Here is an 18,508-nt window from a genome sequence, read left to right on the forward strand (position 1 = left end):
GTGTGCCTCAGCTGGAGTAGCTCTCTCTGAGATTCCATACCTGGAGCTGCAGGAGGTACTTTGAGTCCTGAGCTACCAGGGACCTTGTAGGGACCAACGCTGTTGTCTGATTTTCCCCAGAGCCTTGAATGTGTGCCACGTGGGTGACAGCTACAAATCTCTCTCCTGCCACTTGGCTCTCCACCATGCTGCAACATTCACGTGACTCTCCAGGATTCGTCTCCCTCTGCCTTTTGTCAGACGGTCTTTGGTAAGTTTTCGCATTTTGACCTGTTTCTTAACTGGATCCCTGTCCTTCTACTCCATATATAGGGTGAGCAGTGTTTGGTGGACATGAGTGCCTTCTTCCTCAATTCTCCCCCTGCTCCTGTCTTTTTCAGACTCAGGTTTACCTAATACTTGTGTTGATTCTGTCAGGCCGAGTCCCCCATAGTGGGAGAGGAGAGCGGAGTCAGTAATGAATGTCATAGTTATGGGATATATCTATCCCATATTTTTTACTATGTCTGCTAGAGTTTAAGGATTATGAGACCTTGTCTTATGATGAGCCTGAGCCTCAGTCACTGAAGCCCCAAATGCTTGACCCTGCACCCATTTCTCAATGGGTTAGGGATTTAAGGTAATAGGAAATCATAACCTTTCCACCATATATCCCTGAGTTTGATACCGATTGGGAGATGGCTGCAGGATTCAAACAAAGAGAAATCAAAATATCTGCTTAATTATTGCAGTTACACTTGAGGATGAAAATTTGACCCACTGGGCTTTCTAATACTTCATTCCCTTGATAGCAGAGCTGTAGGCCTCCCACTGCCTGGGGCAGAGCTGACTCTTGTAAGTAAACCATGTGGAGGAGAGGAGTCCCAGAGACCCATCTCCTGGGTGGGGACCCCAAAAAGAAAACACTCAGGACCTGCAGGCCTCCACTGGGCTTTCTAATACTTCATTCCCTTGATAGCAGAGCTGTAGGCCTCCCACTGCCTGGGGCGGAGCTGACTGTTGTAAGTAAACCATGTGGAGGAGAGGAGTCCCAGAGACCCATATCCTGGGTGGGGACCCCAAAGAGAAAACACTCAGGACCTGCAGGTCTCACACAGATGCTCTGTATGCTCACAACCCCACAAGCCACTCTTCCTGGGAATGGAAGGCAGAGCGAGGAGAAGCAGTTGTAAGTGCATTTCTCTCGTGGGGAGAAGAGTAGAAATTGCCTCTCTCTGTGGGAACTTGAGGAGTTGAGGAAGAAATGATTCCATCTACCCACAATCCCGTGTGGAAAACCTGGTCCCTGTCTTGTGTCCCTCCACTGTTGGTGGCCATGTAGATGGGCGGAATCATCAGGGAAGGAGTCTGGTAGTTAGGACTGAGGCTTAGTACACTCTGACCCAGCCATCTCACTCTTGGGGACGTACTACAAATAAATTATCCCATGGTGCTATGGGGACGTGCACAGAGATGTCCATGAGAGCAGCTGGAGGCAACCTCAAGTCCATCACTGGGAGAATGGAGGGCACAGTGCAGTGGACACTCACTGAGGAATACTACCTACCTCCCAGAGCAATGAGCCAATACTACCTACCTCCCAGAGCAATGAGCCAATACTACCTACCTCCCAGAGCAATGAGCCAGTGCTGCAGAACCATGAGAAAGAACAGATCTTTTAAAAAAATGTGATGAGTGAAAGAGGAGAAAGAGAATGAGGCCAGTTGCATAACGCCATTTATGTAAATGAAAAGCACAAATGCGAGTGGGGGAATATTTCATATTTTACAGATGCATACATACATATTCAAGCATGAATCAGACACATTAGCATGGGAGCCTGTGGGCGTCAGGGACTAAAGGGAAATGACAGGGACGGGCCTGGCACAAACTGAAGATGGAAGTGGGTCATGAACCGAGGGCTATGGTCAACTCAACCCTCAGCCTTGGTCTCCTGCCATCTTCTGCCTTTCCTCCCTTTGATAAATGGGTGTCTGTGCTCTGTGTCTCTGCTTCTTCACTCCCCTCCCCACAAGGCCCTCATGGGCCTCCTCTGGCTGCTTTCTAGGCCCGTTGTCTCCCCAAACAGCTCTTCTGAAAGCCACCGCTGACTTCCACATGGCTAGATTCATAGGGTATTTTTTAACTAATATTTCCCTTCACCCAAAAAATTAAGGTTAAATTAATTCACACTTTGACATGTTCAGCTCAGTTTGGACACATGTGTGGAGTCCTGTAACCATCACCGCAACAATCAAGATATAAAATGCGGATCCACCACCACCCCCCACAATTCCTTCATGGTACGCCTTTGTAATCATTCTTTTTCTCGGCCCCTGGTAACAACTGATCTGCTTTCTGCACCTGCAGTTTGTCTTTTTGAGGATGTCACATAAATGGAATCCTACAGCATACAGCCTTTGGATCCAGGCTATTGTGTGTATCCACAGCCCATTCCTCTTTAGGACTGAGTAGTGTTCCATTGTATGGATGGACCATGGTTTTTTCATTCACCCATTGAAAGACATTTGGGTTGTTTCCAGGTTTGGGTGATTACAAAGAAAGTCACTGTAAACATTTGTAGACACGTGTCTCAATGAACATAGATTTTCATTTCTCTGGGTAGAATGGGGTTGCTGGGTCGTATGGTGGGTGTATGTTTATTGTATAAGAAACTGAAATGTTTTTTTTTTGAGGCCGCATTTTACTGGACGTCTCACAGCGTGTACCACATTGACCTCTCCTTTCTGCGAGGCCATGTCATCCAGTTTCCTTATTGGTTTCCCTTCTTCCCCTCGCCCCTCCCCTCGGCCAGGGTGGGAAGTTTTCCAGGCTCAGTCTGGGCACTCTGTCTTCCCTTCTTCTGGGTGATCACAGTGAACACTGAGAACACTGTCTCTGGGCCATGGCTCCCACATTTGTAACTCTACCCCCAACCTGGGCTAAACCCCGGGCTCATGAGTCCAGCTGTGAACCTGCTGTCCTCACAGAGCTTTCTCCTAGGTCTCGCAAATATTGCCGTCCTTGGCGCTCTGCCCCACCTCACCTGCTTCTCTCAGATTTTCCTCACCAAGGTAAAGACCATTGCACCCACCAAGTGCTCAAGACAGAAACCTAGTTATTCTTTATATTCTCCTTTCTTATTGCTGCTTAACAAATTACCATAAATTTAGTCTTAACCCCATTTATCATCTCTCAGTTTCCATGGATCATAAACTAGGCACAGTAGAGCTCAGCTGATTCCTCTGCTCCAGGTCTCCCAAGGCTGAAGTCAAGGTGTTGGCAGTTCCCTTCTGGAGGCTCTGGGGGACCATATACTTCCAAGCCCACTTAGGTTGTTGCATGAGTCCAGTTTCTCGTGGTTGTAGGAACGAGGTACCCATTTCCTCTCTGATGTCAGCCAGGCACCATCCTCAGCTCCTGGAGGCCTCTCTTTGCTCCTTGCACGTGGCTCCCTACATCTCAGAACAAGCAATGGCATGGGGAACCCTTCTCAAGCTTGGGATCTTTCTGTCTTCCCCTGGTGCTGCAGCTCGCTGATTCTGGCATAAGAAAGTTCTCTGCCTATAAGGGTGCATGTGATTGTATTGGGATAATCCAGAACGATCTCCCTATTTTAAGATCAACTCACCAGTAACGCTGTTGTGGGTTGAACTGTGTCTCCCCCAAAGATGTGTTAAAGCTCTAACCCTGGGTACCTGTGAATATGACCTTACTTGGAAGTAGGGTCTTGGCAGGTGTACTGAAGATGAGGTCAGATGAGGAGTAGGGTGGACCCTTAATCCAATATGACTGGTGTCCTAATAAAAAGAGACAGGGACAATGAAACCTAGAGAGGAGAATGCCGTGTGAACACAGAGGAAATACAGCCAGGTGATGACAGAGGCAGAGACAGGAGTGATGGAACTTCGAGCCAAGGGATGCCAAGGACCGCTGGTAACAACCGGCAGCTAAGAGAGAGAGTGCACGGCCCTGCCAACACCTTAATTTAGGTCTTTTCTGTTGTCTTATGTGACCCAATTTGTAGTACTTTGTTACATGGCCCTAGGAAGTGAATACAATTATAATGACATCTGCCAAATCCCTTTGGCCATGCACGTAGGGTAACGTAGTCACTAGCGTGGGATCTCAGTATATTAACAGCCCCAGGGATTAGGGTATGGAATCTTCTCGGGTTCATCATTCCACCTACCATCCCTCCTCTCCCCAACATGCAGTAATTCTTCCTAAAAAAAAAAACTGTTTCTCAAAACTACCTATTAAATTTTATCTTTCTTTTCGTTAAATTTTTTTTTTGTATTTTACCAATTTCTTCCAACATATTGGCCATATGTTACATTTATAATCAGAAAACACCATAAAAGTTATTAAAAAGAAAGAGAGTACCACTTAATTGTGCTTCTCTCAGTGATGTAATGAGAAGATTCTAAAGAACATCAGAAATCGGAACAAAGCCTGGGCAGCTGGCCAGAACATTCTGGGTTGGAAATAGCTCCTCCTAGGCGCCTCTGTTCTCAGAGTTCCCCAGGGTCTGTTGTTCCCTGCCTGCGGAGGGTGTCTGACAAGCACAAGGGAGACCAGGGTCAAGAGGAAGAATCAGTCCCTTGGGGACTAGGTTGACTGGGAAGACACATAGCTGAGTGAGACCAGACTTAGGCGGGGAATCTAGGCCTGATGGTCCTGATGGGTTGACCAGGTGGACAGCTGGAGCAAAGCTGCAAGGTGCCATTGTACATGTTGGTGGTTTGCCTTTCTGGGAAGGAGACTGTCATTCTGAAGCAAATGGGCCACCTGATTGTTGCCTGCATTTCATAAGCCAAATGTTTCTGTGCTGCCCTCCTCGAATCCCAGAGTTCCATGAGGACGTCTCCTGGGGGGGCAACGAAGGACAAAGGGAGAAGCTGGAAGGACATTCCAACCCCCTGACTTCAATTAAAGCAGGTCCACTATTATCTGTAAGAGTCCATTAGAAGCAAAGGGTTCCATTAGTTTACCATAAAAGGGGAAGATATCAAAATCATTGATGATAATGGGCAAGGGGAGCCTCTGCAGACTTTTGAGGAAGGGAATGACCTGTTCAAAACGAGGCTGCCAGTTCACCATGTCCAGTGGGCCAGGTTGCAAGGCCAAGAGCAGGGAAGCGAGACTAGAGGACGGGAGACTGTGGCAATAGGTGAATAATGTAATGTCTATACTACTACTACTACTACTAATACTTTTAATATTTAAAAATATTATTATTTCAATGATTTTAATTTTAAGTAATATTTTAAAACAATCTTTAATTTTAACTTTTATTATTCCTTTTAATAATTTTAGACGATTTAATAATTTTAATAATTTAATAATAATTATTATTATAAAATTGAGTTAGGCCCTGTTGAAAGTACTTTACCTGTATAAACTCATTCATCCCCACAGCAGTCCTATGAGATAAATACCATTATTATCTCTATTTTACAGCTGAGGGAACTGAGGCACAGAGATCTTAAACAGCCCACTCAAAGTCACACAGCAAGAAAGAGAAGGGAGAAGTCAGCATGTGAGCCTGGGCAGGCCAGCTTAGAGCCCAGGCCCTCCATCCTTGCCCAGTGGGGGGTTGAGGAAAAAAGGTCCATCTGGTTGAAGAGATTGACATGACCTCCTTCGCAGTGCCCACTGTCATCTCGTCTCGTTTTATCCATATTGAGCGGATTCAGGTTATTACTCAGACTAACAAGCTTCCAGGACATGAGGGCAGATGGGATGTGTCAGATGGTGTGGGGGAGGGGATCGAAGTCATACTGAAATGTAGAGTCTGAAACCCCAGGTGGCACCAGCTTCCATGGAGTCGGGTAAAGTGGGAGGAAGTGATGCTGAGTGCCGTGGGGGAAATGCTGGGCCCCGTTGGGATGGTGACTGTCGCCACGGGACACAGAGGTGAACTCAATGATCTGTAGTAGCATCGATCACTATTTTGGAGCAGTGCTTCTGGATCTTCCACGTGCATCAGAATCCCCTGGAAGGTATATTAAATCCTATATCCCTTGGCTTCTTCCTTAGAGTGTCTGATTCAGTGGGTCTGGGATGGGGCCTGAAAACCTGCATTTTTAACAAGCTCCCAGGTGATGCTGATGCTGCTGGTCCACAAACCACACTCTCTGTTGCACGGTTCTGAGAAATACACATAAAAACTCATTTCCTGTCATTTCTAGTTGATATCCTTTACTTTAGTCATCAAAACTTCTCCGTAGCTGTTGTGCACCTGTGTCTTGATAAAAATTGTTCTTACCGTCTGCTATCCTTTCCCTTACCCTGCTTCTAAATTTATCTGGTTTCTTTACTTCCTTACAAATTTCCATTCCTATGAAGCCTCCTCTGACCCCCCCGCCCCGCCGCCGCTGTCAGTTGATTACCCCTATTCTGTACTTTGATGGCATTTTCGACATTTCTCTGCTGAGCACAGAGCCTGGCATAGAGTAAATGCTCAATAAATATCTGATAAATAAATGAATGAAACAATCTTTCCTTCCTCAGAACTATTGTAACCTGTACCTCTTTTGTGCTATTCTTAATAGCACACTATAATCTCCAAAGATTTATTTATTTATTAGAGAGAGAGCGAGAGAGAGAGCAAGTGCGTGCAAGAATGGGGGGAGGGGCAGAGGGAAGGAATCTTCAAGCAGACTTCCAGCTGAGCACGGAGCCCGATGCAGGCTTGATCCCACTACCCATGAGGTCATGACCTGAGCCGAAACCAAGAGTCAGGTGCTCAACCGACTGAGCCACCCAGGTGCCCCAGCACACTATAATCTCTAGAACAGGAATGGAAAATGTGCTTCATCTTAGATTCTAGCTCCTATCAATTACTGTGCAGAAGGATTTTGAGGACACATCTGGGCTCAGAAGAAAAGAACAAGTGATTGATTAATAGTGTCTGTCACAGGCAAGGATGGGAGGGGGGTAACAGTGCCATATAAATGTCATTCCTACTCTAGAGTGAATTGATTCTCCTCCTTACCTGTCCACGCTAAGGGTGAAGAGTTGGGGTAAAGGTCTAAGGCCAAGACACAACTGGGCCTGGTACATTTTGCAGGGGTTTTGAGATGGGAATGCTGTGGGCAGGGATAATCAGGGAGGGCTCTCTGGAGGGGGTGTCCTCAGCAAAGGGAGTTCTCAGTCTCTGGGCTAGCCACTCAGACACCCAAAACTATTCTCTTCAGATGGAAGTCAGGTTGGCTGAGTGACTATAATAGAATGTATGGTTCTAATGCAAGTGCCTAGTGTATAACCCAGCTTCTTTCCTGTTGTTCGGGTTTCTCAGGTACAGAGCCCAGACTGGGTATCCTGGCCCCAGGAAGAGTTAAAAGATCATGGCACCTTTTTGGGCCAGGGGCAGTGTCCAAATAAAGACCTGAATATCCTGACTGGTTATCAATGGAATTAGAGAGTTTGGGTTCGACTTGCTCTCCTCTAGAACTACTACATATAAGGAATGTTCTGGCACCAGAGGGATGGCCCAGGGGCCAGAGCAGGGCCAGGAGAGCAGATTGGTAGACAGTTACCAGCAAGGCTGCTGGGGTGGACATGTGTGGATTCAGGGAAATTCAACGTCCTCTGCAGGTGTTTCTAATCCAACAAGTTTGCTTTTGGTTCCTTTTAGGCTTCAGTTAACATTCTAAGTGGATCAATTGTTCTTGTCAGGTTAAGATTTTCTACCTCTTGACCTAAATGGGGGCCCAACAGCACTTTCTTCAAAATCCAATGGTGGGGACACTCAAGACCCAGGACAAGTTTAAGAAAGGGACCCTCCTTCTAGCTGCTAGAACACACGATATAGGAAATTTTCTCCCGGCTCAGCTTTGATGCCACTCTAACTTAGATGTCCCTCAACGGATGCCCACGCATCCCTCCAAACACACGTACCGCATGGGACCTTTGGCAGGGGCTTCTCTCATCCTTCACATTCCAGTTTCTGTTCTAGCCTAGACTAGTTCTAGCCAGGATATAAGGCATAAGTCTAAGCACCTAGGACATCTTTGATATGCTTTTATTGTATGAGTTCAAATAAATGTTTGATGTTAGGGAATGTGGGCCTGTAAGACCATATCACCAAAATCCATACTATTTAAGGGTCATTGTGGGCCTTTGAGGTAGCACTAAGGAAAGTAATATTGTGACTGGTTCTTAGAGGAAGTATTAATAAAGAGTATTTCATGAATAAGCAAGTGTTCAGCCTATGGAATTTATCAAAGGGGATGGCTATTTGACATTAGGGGTTTCTCTGGAAAGAGAATAATAAGAGTGATGACATTCTGTTAGATCAGCTATATGGTCAAATAATAAATTATAACCACATGATGAATTGGAAAATTCTACATGCCATGTTCCTTCTCGGAAGCCACAGGTAGAGTTACCTATCAAAGTCTCTGAGATTTCCTCTAGGAAGGGACATGTCTCCATTTGAAAAGTTGGCATGCTTTGCTTTTGTCCTGATTATTCAAGTAGACAAAATGTCCTTGAAGCCAAGAATTATGGTTTTGAGCCAAAGCACATCAGCATCCAGCCCTCATTCAAAATTCTGAGAAGTTGGCCCCTGCTGTCCACAGCTTCCTTGCAGGATCCAAGACACTCTCCTCTCCCAAATAGGTCCCCGTGTGGGTGAAGTCTTAAGACATCCCTGCTTGTTCTATCCTGTGCTGGCCTCCTCCAGTGGACATCAGAATGAGTGGTCAGGCTCTGCTTTTTAGGCCTGGGAAGCTTGAAAGAAAAGCTATTTCAAGAAAGAGGCCAGTCAGGATGCTGGAAGAAGTTGGGTTGCCATGGTGACAAGATAAGACTTTGTCACTTTGAAAACGAATGGCATTTTTTTTTCCCTATGGGAAAACCATTCAGTGGCTAAAGAAGGTGGCCGTGACTGAGGCTTTTGTCAGCTACAGTCCTTTATCCCTGTGGGTGTTGACCCACGTGTAGGATGATGCTGAGTGTATTTTGGACACAGTGCTATGAGGAATCAAGTAAACAGGCTGGGGGTTGAAAGACCCGGAATTGCTGTGGGCCCCATATAATTCGTGACCTCAGGCAAGTCTCATGATTGCCTTTAGGTCTCAGTTTCACCATTAATTAAATGCCCAGCTGAAAATTTAGAGCAGGAGGGGTTTTTGTTTTAATTGAAATATAATTGACACACAATGTTATGCAAGTTTCAGGCGTACAACACAGTGATTCGACGAGTCAGTCTGTTCTGCTGTGCTCACCCCAAGTGTAGCTGCCATCAGTCACCACACAAGGCTACTACAGTCCATCGACTATATTCCCTGTGCTTTATCTCTTATCCGCATGACTTACTCATTCCAGAACTTTAAGCCTGTATCTCCCACTCCCCTTCACCCATTTTGTCCATCCCCCCACCCAATCCCCTCTGGCAACCATCAGTTTGTTCTCCGTATGTATGGGTCTGTTTCTGTTTTTTGTTTGTTTGTTTGTTTTGTTTTTTTAGATTCTACATATGAGTGAAATCATATGGTATTTGAAGCAGGAGTTTTGACATGCTCACAAAAATGCTGCATAATTTGGTCATAATTTCAGTAGGGGTTTTTTTTTCCCTTCCAGAAATTCACAAGCTGATTCTGAAATGTATATGGAGGTGCAAAGAACCTAGAATATTAAAACAGTCTTGAAAGGGAAAGAACAAAGTGGAGGACTTAACACTACGTGACTTCAAGACTAGCTATGAAGCTACAGTAATCAACCAGCGTAAGAATCAATTGAGAGATCTATGAAAGAGAAGAAAGGGCTCAGAAATAGACCCTCACTTATATAGTCATTTAATTTTCTTTCTTTTTTTTTTTTTAGAGGAAGAGAGTGAGCGTGAGTGGAGGAGGGGAGAGAGAGAATCTCAAACAGGCTCCACACCTAGCAGAGAGTCCGACACAGGGCTTGACCTCATGACCCTGAGGTCATGACCTGAGCTGAAATCGAGAGTCAGACGCTTAACTGACTGAGCTAACCAGGTGCCCCTATAGTCATTTAATTTTCAACAAAGACATGAAAACAATCCAATGGAAAATGGAAAGTCTTCAAGAAATAGTCCTGGAATGGTGGGATAGGTGTATGGAAAAAACCCCCACAAAACATTAACTCCTACCTCCACCATATATAACAGTTAATACAAGATGAATCATAGATCAAAAATGTAAAAGCTAAAGCTAAGAAGCTTCTTAAAGAAAATGACCCATCAATGTGGAAAACTTCTGTGCACGGTCACTGAAGACCTCCCTAAACCTTGTCCCTTTTCCTTGAGTCCGTCTCCTCCTGTCCTTGACTTGCTCTAGGGGTTCATGAGGGTATCTGTGGTGGTTTGTGAGAATGGGCAGATTTTTCTTAAGATGGGAGTTTGATGGTTCACTCTAAACCACATCAAAATGTCCGAGTGTGGAAGTGACCTTATCCAAATGTTCGTTACTCATAAAATGAAGGGGCAGGTCCACAGTGTGATCTCCTGGGCTCTTTCTGGCTCTAAATATCAGTTGATAGAGGAAGTGATGACTCCCAGGCACATGCTCTAGAAGCAAATGAGCAAACTCTAGTCTGAGACTGTGTGGGCTTTGAGAGACCGTAGGTCTATTCAGATTACAAGGCTACTCAGGGTGGGGCAGTGACTCAAAGAGAGGACTCAAAGGGAGAAGGTGCAGCTCAGCCCCTGAGCAGCCTTGGGGTCTAGCTCGGGTGACCCAGTGAGAACATCAAGGAAAATAAACCCTCCTGAGAAAGCCTGGGATTCTGTGAAGAGCACTAACATGGCAGTTCCTCGAGCCAAGTTCTGACGTGGGATCTGTCACTGTGTGACTTCAGGCCTCAGCATCCTCATCTATAAAATGAGATTCCTCATCTGTAAAATGAGAGACAAATTGATTCGTAGGGATTTTACGTTCCTTTTTAAAACCTGACATCTTGTTCCATTATTTACTTTCTATGAGCACACTCCCTTTTCTGTCCCCTCCTCAGGCCTTTGTCCACACCACATATATCCTTTCTGTTGTGCTAGGTGTGTATGTTTTGAGTAAATGTATTCTTGCAGGATATGTACTGCTCCTATGTACCAAGAAGTTGAGGAAACCAGCTGCAAAGTTATTCACAAAGATGATACTCTTAAATGGAGTAGAACAAGTACCACCTTGGGTATCACTTTGGGATGCGATGTGCAAGGTGAATTTCTCTCACGTGTGGGTGCACGAGCTGACATTCTCTTTTTCTGTTGGGATGAAACCAACAGTGTATACACAGAGCATAAATCTGCTCCTTGAAAAGCACATCAGATCTGTATATGAGGGAGAGAATTTTATCTAAGAGATCTATAAAATTTTCATAGACAATAAATCTCTCCCATAAAGAAGCTGAAGATGAGTTAAATTAACGGGAATTCAAACATATGGATTATATTTCCCTTCAAAGCCTCATGGACTTTCTAAAACAAACAAGCCAGAGGCTGGGGCAAAATGCAAGCAGGGTTTTTTCCAAACTCATCATTTGAAAAAAAAGAAAAGAAAAGAAAAATTCTGTGCGGTCAGGGGTGAGTTTGACATGTTTTTGAGTTCAGTTAGTTTCACGTTCTTCTCAGACCACAATCACCTTCTCTTCTGGAACCCTCGCATCTGATTATGGGAAGAGATATAACTCCTAAGAGAATAAAATCTGTTGTGTTGGCAAGGAAACGATGTTGAGTCATCACTTAGCCCAAGGGTCCTGGCTGTGGGCAGTGATGGTGGTCATCAGTGGAGGGGGGGTTATTCTTGGGGGACCAGGCCATCTCTCATGTGTAGACTAACCCTGCATGAAAGTTGGGGGACGCTTCTGCCTTCAGTCCTCATATGCTGTGTTTCTCCTGATCCAGTGAGAAATTTCCCTCAGAATCAGAAGTCCCAATGACCCTAGGGAGAAGAGAGGGTAGGTGTTTACCTCTTATCACTCTTTGCATTTCCTGCCCACTTATTTCAGGCTAGTTTCCAACTGGCAATAAGCTGGCTGAAATCCTACCCGAACCTAGCATAGGAGCTGGGGTGATGGAGCCTGGATGCCTCCAGGTAACCCCCACTGGTGACATGGGTCAGAGCTTACCGGGAAACAAGGGGAGAGCTCAGAGACAGATATTGACTTTACTCCTTAAAACCAAAAGAAGGTGGGTCCATCTCCCTGAGACCTGCTTTTGCTGATACTCAATCCTCATAAGGCCTCCAGGACTCAGACACTGACTACAAAATGCCAAACCATTTCAAAAAGCTAAAGTTTATATAACCATCCAGAAATTTAAACCACCTTACACCAGTCAGAATGGCTAAAATTAACAAGACAGGAACCAACGAATGTTGACGAGGATGCGGAGAAAGGGGAACCCTCCTACACTGTTGGTGGGAATGCAAGCTGGTGCAGCCACTCTGGAAAACAGTATGGAGGCCCCTCAAGAAGTTAAAAATAGAGCTACCCTATGACCCAGCAATTGCACTACTGGGTATTTACCCTAAAGATACAGATGTAGTGAAACAAAGGGACACCTGCATCCCAGTGTTCATAGCAACAATGTTCACAATAGCCAAACTGTGGAAGGAGCCAAGATGCCCTTCAACAGATGAATAGATAAAGAAGATGTGGTTTATATGTACAATGGAATATTACTCAGCCAGCAAAAAGGATGAATACCTATGATTTACATCAACATGGATGGAACTGGAGGGTATTATGCTAAGTGAAATAAGTCAGTCAGAGAAAGACAATTATATGGCTTCACTCATACATGGGATATAAGAAATAGTGCAAAGGATTATAGGAGAAGGGAGGGGAAAACTGAGAGGGGACAAACCATGAGACTCTTAACTACAGGAAAAAAACTGAGGGTTGCTGGAATGGAGGTGGGCAGGGAGATGGGGTAACTGGGTGATGGGCATTAAGGAGGGCATGTGATGTGATGAGCACTGGGTGTTATACTCAACTGATGAATCATTGAACACTACATCTGAAACTAATGATGTACTTACTATATGTTGACTAATTGAATTTAAATAAAATAAAAAATAGATTAAAAATTAAAAAAATATTAAAATCAGTGGTATAACATGCAGCCTAGGCACTGTATGTGTCCAGCTGTTGTAGACGCTATTGTTGCTCTAATTGAATCCCCTCAGTGGATTGTGTTACAGGTTTGTGCACCATTCCCCAGGTCGCATATGCCTCATTCCCAATGGACTGAACTCACAACATCCTTCAACCCCAGAACCACTTTGCCCAGAATTGGTGAGAGCCTAAAGTGCCTGTAGCCAAAGACTGCAGGGGCAGGAATCTGAAAACCCTTTGCCTTGAGGTAGGACCAACTTAGGTATGATTTGCGGCCCAGATCAGGCCAAGGTCAAGAGCACATACTTGGCTTCTTCACCTTCCCTTTTCTGCTTCCCCCATTATCTTACTGGTCTCTCCAGGGACTGCTTCCTTAATAAGATGCTTGCTCACATATTGCCGTCTTAGGAAAACACTTCTGGAGAACTCAATCCCATGCTAGGCTACCTGCTCCATGCTAGACACAATGGGAAGAAAAGAAAACCCCTTTCTTCAGTGCAACTATCCTTAGAGGGAGGACCCACACACAAGACCTTATTATGAAAAATATTTCTTAGACAGAAACAAGTGGTAAATATTGTGGCCCGGGTACACCCCATCTGTATTACTGAACGCCTGTGATAGGGCATGCACAGAGCACCATTAATGTAATGGGAAAGAAGAGTGAGTAGGGAGAGGGGAGGTAAGGAAAATCACTTCCTGAAGAGGTGGCTTCAGAGGCATGGGTGGAACTTGCAGTGTTTGGTGTAATGCTGGTAAAAACATAGAACGTGGATGGCATTCATCTCTCTTTTGATCTAGAACTCTGCTCAGAAGCAGGTTCAGGAGCTGAGGGAGAGAAACTTCCTCAAGGACCTGCCTGCACTTTTCACTCCTGCCTTATTCAGGATGGGAGCTGCCTGCCAGAGTTCTGCCTCTTGGGAATTATTTGCATCCAGACCAGGGTCCACCCACTTTGATCATCAGCTTTCTTCCCCAGCGTCTTGTGATTTAAATCCTCTTTCGAAGCCTAAGGACATGGCATGCCCAGGGAAGGGTGAAAAATGCCTCTAGTTTTCAGTTTATGAAGAAATAACCCACCTCACTTTCAATTCCCTGAATCCTGATTGACTTCCTTGTTCATTCATTCAGCAATCATTACTGAGCCCCTACTATGTGCCAGTCAATGAACTAACTTCCAAGAGCTCACCATCTAATAAAGGAACAGCCACACAGAATTCTAATTTGGCGCAAGGAGGGCAGTGATGGAGATATGCACAGGGCTCATGGAGGGTACAGACAAGAAACCCTAACCCAATACTCAGTCAAGGCCAACCATCCAAGGACGTTCTTTGTGTGGCCACACCCTTTCTTCCTGAACACTTGACTGCTTCTAGTCTATGTCGTGGCTTTCAAATAATCATTTACTATATGCAAAATCTCTTCTCTTATAGCCTGAGTTTTCTTGGGTTTATTCAGAGAATGCAATGTTACTTAAACCATCTCCCTCATATATAGATGTCACGTGCCTTTCGAGAACATTCATGCTCTGTGTGTACACCGTCAGTTGGTTATGTCCCAACAGAAAATGTCAGCTAGCACACACACAGATGAGAGGAACTCACCTTTCACATTATATCCCAAAGTGATACTCAAAGTGACACTTGGTAAAACTTCATTCTACTCCCTTTCTGAGCATCGTCTTTGTGAATAACCTTGCAGCTGGTTTTATCAGCTTCTTGGTAATTGTGTGACCTTTTTTTGTGTCAAGGATGCAATTTTGAATATTGTCTCTATCAGTGTGAACTTTTCTCTACATTTAGAAAGAAACCATATTAATTTCATCTTGAAAAGCATTATTTTGCACTCTTTCTGGTTGGGGATATGGGACTCATTTAGTTTACTAGAGAGATAACTGTGCTGTACTTGAAAATCCCATAAATGTTTAAGTGCCTTCATGCTACTGTTTAGTAGAAGGGATTTGAGGAAGTCAAATGGATAGACTGGGGTCAGAGACTAAATGTATAGAGTTGGGAATATTAAGGGCTCAGGGATGAGCCACAGGGGGGTGGAAATATCAGGGGAGGAGGTCTGAAGAATGATCCAGTGATGTGTGGGTGTGGGAAAAAAAGAAGCTGTCACTGAAGGGGACTGGGGAGGAATTGGGGTCCCCAGGAAGGGTCCCTGCAAGTGGTTTAGGACCTATGGGAGCCTGCTTACAATGGAAGGAAAGTTCCAGAGAGGCCGTATGGAGGGTTGGGATGGGGGGATTCAGGAGGATCAAGAAAGTTCAGAGAGAATGAAGGAGCCCAGACTGGGTCAGGGAGACAATTGCCTTTTAAGGACTCCAAGCTTTATGGAGATGAGAGACATGATTGGAAGACCCTCAAAAGCATTGACTGAGGCACAAGCTATTTCAGTTCTAGTTGTCCCTAAAGGCCCTGACAACAGGTGGTTTAGCCTCAGAAGGGGCAAGGGCCTCCCCACATGCTCAGAGCAGTGGTGGGGGTTCCCAGTGTGCAGAGAGATCATGGAGGCTCTGACTTTCCTCCTTTGTCATGGGTTCAAAATGTTCTCCCACGTGTTTCCTCTCACAGTGTTGTGATGTTCATAGTACCCTGGTGGCTCGAACCATTCAGGGATAATGCCCACGAGTCTGTGTAATTTCGATGCCTAGTTAATGCCCAAGATGAAGGAAAGAGAAGTCTGGAGCCTTGGAGACAAAGCTGGGTGTGCCCACAACTTTGCTGAGACTTCACCGTGAGCTCACTCATCCTAGACATCCCAACACAGCACACGGAACAACCCCCCGGGTGGGGTCTGACTTGTCCTTAAACCTGGCTTCACCGTCTGGATCCATGGGCAAATTCTTGGCACTTTCAGACTGACTTTTCTCATATATATAAAATGGGGCTGTTTTCCGAGATAGCATAATGCATGTATAATTCCTAGCACATAGTAAGTCTCTTCCCTTGTGCCCTTTCCTTGCTAAACTTGCCCATGAGTCCCTGAGCAGCCACCTGAATGTTTCCCTGGCTTATTGCCAAAAGGTCTCAGTTCCCGTGTCTGCCCACCCAGAAGGAAGGGAGGAAGAGTCTGCAGTCGATGCCTTCCAACCAAACTATTTCTGCCCTTGGTGTGTCAGGCTCACTGGCCTCACTCAGGCATGGGGAGATCCATGTGGCTTTAATGAGCAATTGCACTTTACAGAATTGAGCTCACAGTATAAATAAAACCTGAATTTCCGTGGTGGGATTTATAGGCTGCAGGTGGTAGGCTGCAAAAGGATTGGCCTGAGCATGGGATTTGTCTAAAACCCTGAGTGAGTGAGCAGGTAAAAATAGTTGCAAAGCAACCTGTCTGGCCTAGGAAACATTCATCAGTTTGCAGGGGCCTAGCTCCAGCAATGCCCTGGGGCTGATTCCAGTGGAGCCTTTTAGGATAGGAAGTAATCTGGTGCCAGGGGTTGGAATGGTATTTTCCAGCACTTGGTCTTCTTGTCCCTGGGCAGACAAAGGAGAAGTGAGGGGTTTTCCTTCCATGGAGGCTGTTGGCCCAACACAATGCCCAACGCTGAAAGCTCACTGAGATCCAATGAGGCTGAATGAAGAGTGAAATTTTAAGTCCATGATGTAAAATGGTAGAAAGTCTTATGAGAAGAAAAATAGAGCTCATTTATCAAGTGTCAGCAGTTTAGGGACAGGGCTCTGGTGCTGGAAGCAGACTCTGGGAAGCCAGATTCCAGGTCTTTCTCTCCGCAACATGGAGAAATAGTGGGGAGTTGTCACTCCCCCAGGGAGAGCCTGGAAACAGGAGGTTTGGAAAAGGGCAATATGGGGTCCATGCCTACTCCATGGGTGTCCACAGCTTCCCAAACCACACCTTGGGCTGCTCTGGGAGTCAGGAGTGGGATAAGAAGAGATGATGGTTCAGAACTGAGAGCCCCCTTACTGCCTTGTCTGTAGTAGACAAGACAGAAGAAGAGAATACTATCAGATCCTGGGAGATAAGATCTTAGACAAGCGTCCCCACCTCCGCGCACCCCCCCCCCCCGAAATGGGCTGAAATAGGCCACCCAGCTGTTCCTCAGGAGGACTTTCAGATAGCCACAAGTAGATGGTTATCCCAGATACCTCTCCTACCCAGCCCAAACAGGGCTTTTTCACTTGGAGAAATTCTTCCCTTTGGAGTTAAGTGTGGCAGGACCAAAAGACCTTTTAGGGGAACTACCTCCACTCAGGACAACTTTGCATGAATAATTGGACAAGTAGTCTCCTTGAGGAGGAAATGGAACCCCAGATGGCATGAGTTTAAATAGCATGATGAGGTGAGGGCTCTTAGTGGATGTGGAAGTATCTGGAGCATAGTGCCCGATTTATCATTGACACTCCACGGATGTTGATTGAATATGCATTGCAATTTGTCTAATGAAGGGTTTTCTTTCTTCCTTTCTTTTTTTTCTCATCTTCTATTCTTGGTCTATTCACATGAAATATTTAACTTGGATCCCTGGTCTAAAATTAAAAGCTCAGGTTTGAACAAATTTGCAAAAATGAATCACACGCACTCATGTAGTTCTTGCTTAGAAAAGTTGACCACCGAAAGAAATGAGCACAATTCAAGGTTACATTTCACGATTTTTTGTTTGTTTGTTTCTATCCCAGTCATAATAGCTCCGTTTCTTGTTCCTACAGAAAACACTACCCTGGTATTTCCCACCGATTCTAGCTTTGTATTCCCACCCCCGGTCCCTTATATTTTTGAACCCCAAATCCTAGGTGGCACCAAGGGCCATCTTTCTCATTTCACACTGCACATGGTTTAATAACCTTATGATTTTTTCCTGGATCAAGTGTTTCCAAGAAGTCTTGGATGGAGAGAAGCAGGCTGAAGGGAGGAGAGAATGAGGCAGTGACTGGGGAGGCCATGTCACACTCAATACATCATCTCTGTTTTCCTTGGTTGTTAGGAGTGGGGTCACTGGGAGGGTCTGTTGCAAACCACATTGGACAGCTGGGATGGTTTATTTTTAGTGGTGAGAGAGAGGAAGAACTTCCAAAGATAGAACTCGTGCCCACGCTCTCCTCTGCAAGTTCAGACTTGGGGGCAGCTGACAAAATGGGCTGAGGGTTCTGGGCCAGAGCAAACAAGTGCAAGGCCAACTCAGGTGGAGGGCTGGGGATGGCAGCTGGTCCCACCGAAATGCACTTGGGAGTGAGCTCCATGGGATTCTGGATTTGGTCCTCACATCTTTTCCAGGGGGACTTACAGCAGGGAAGACCGACTTCCTTTCTTATTTGTCTTTTTTCTCCCTTACTCCCGACCCCTTCTTTCCTCCAATAGCTTTGATAACTTTTCCCATCCCTCTCACTGCTAATGGCAACCCCTGATCTCTTTTAAAATCACAAGAAAGGCTGTGCATTCCCCCAAACTTGGCCTTGTTCTGATTGGCGTGCTGCCTGCA

General features: G+C 45.4%; 1 long non-coding RNA gene across 2 annotated transcripts in view; it reads left to right on the plus strand.

Annotated features, from left to right (window-relative positions):
* LOC145723825 (uncharacterized) overlaps nucleotides 1-18,508 on the plus strand; it is a 76,959-nt gene that overhangs the window by 27,276 nt on the left and 31,175 nt on the right. For both annotated transcript variants that reach the window (XR_014149147.1, XR_014149148.1), the window contains one exon: nucleotides 121-250. This is a non-coding gene — a long non-coding RNA (uncharacterized LOC145723825). The remainder of the gene's footprint in view (nucleotides 1-120; nucleotides 251-18,508) is intronic.

This window comes from Leptonychotes weddellii, chromosome 10 (genome assembly GCF_054177405.1).
Source record: "Leptonychotes weddellii isolate Sample4059 chromosome 10, ASM5417740v2, whole genome shotgun sequence".
In the NCBI taxonomy this organism is placed as follows: domain Eukaryota; kingdom Metazoa; phylum Chordata; class Mammalia; order Carnivora; family Phocidae; genus Leptonychotes; species Leptonychotes weddellii.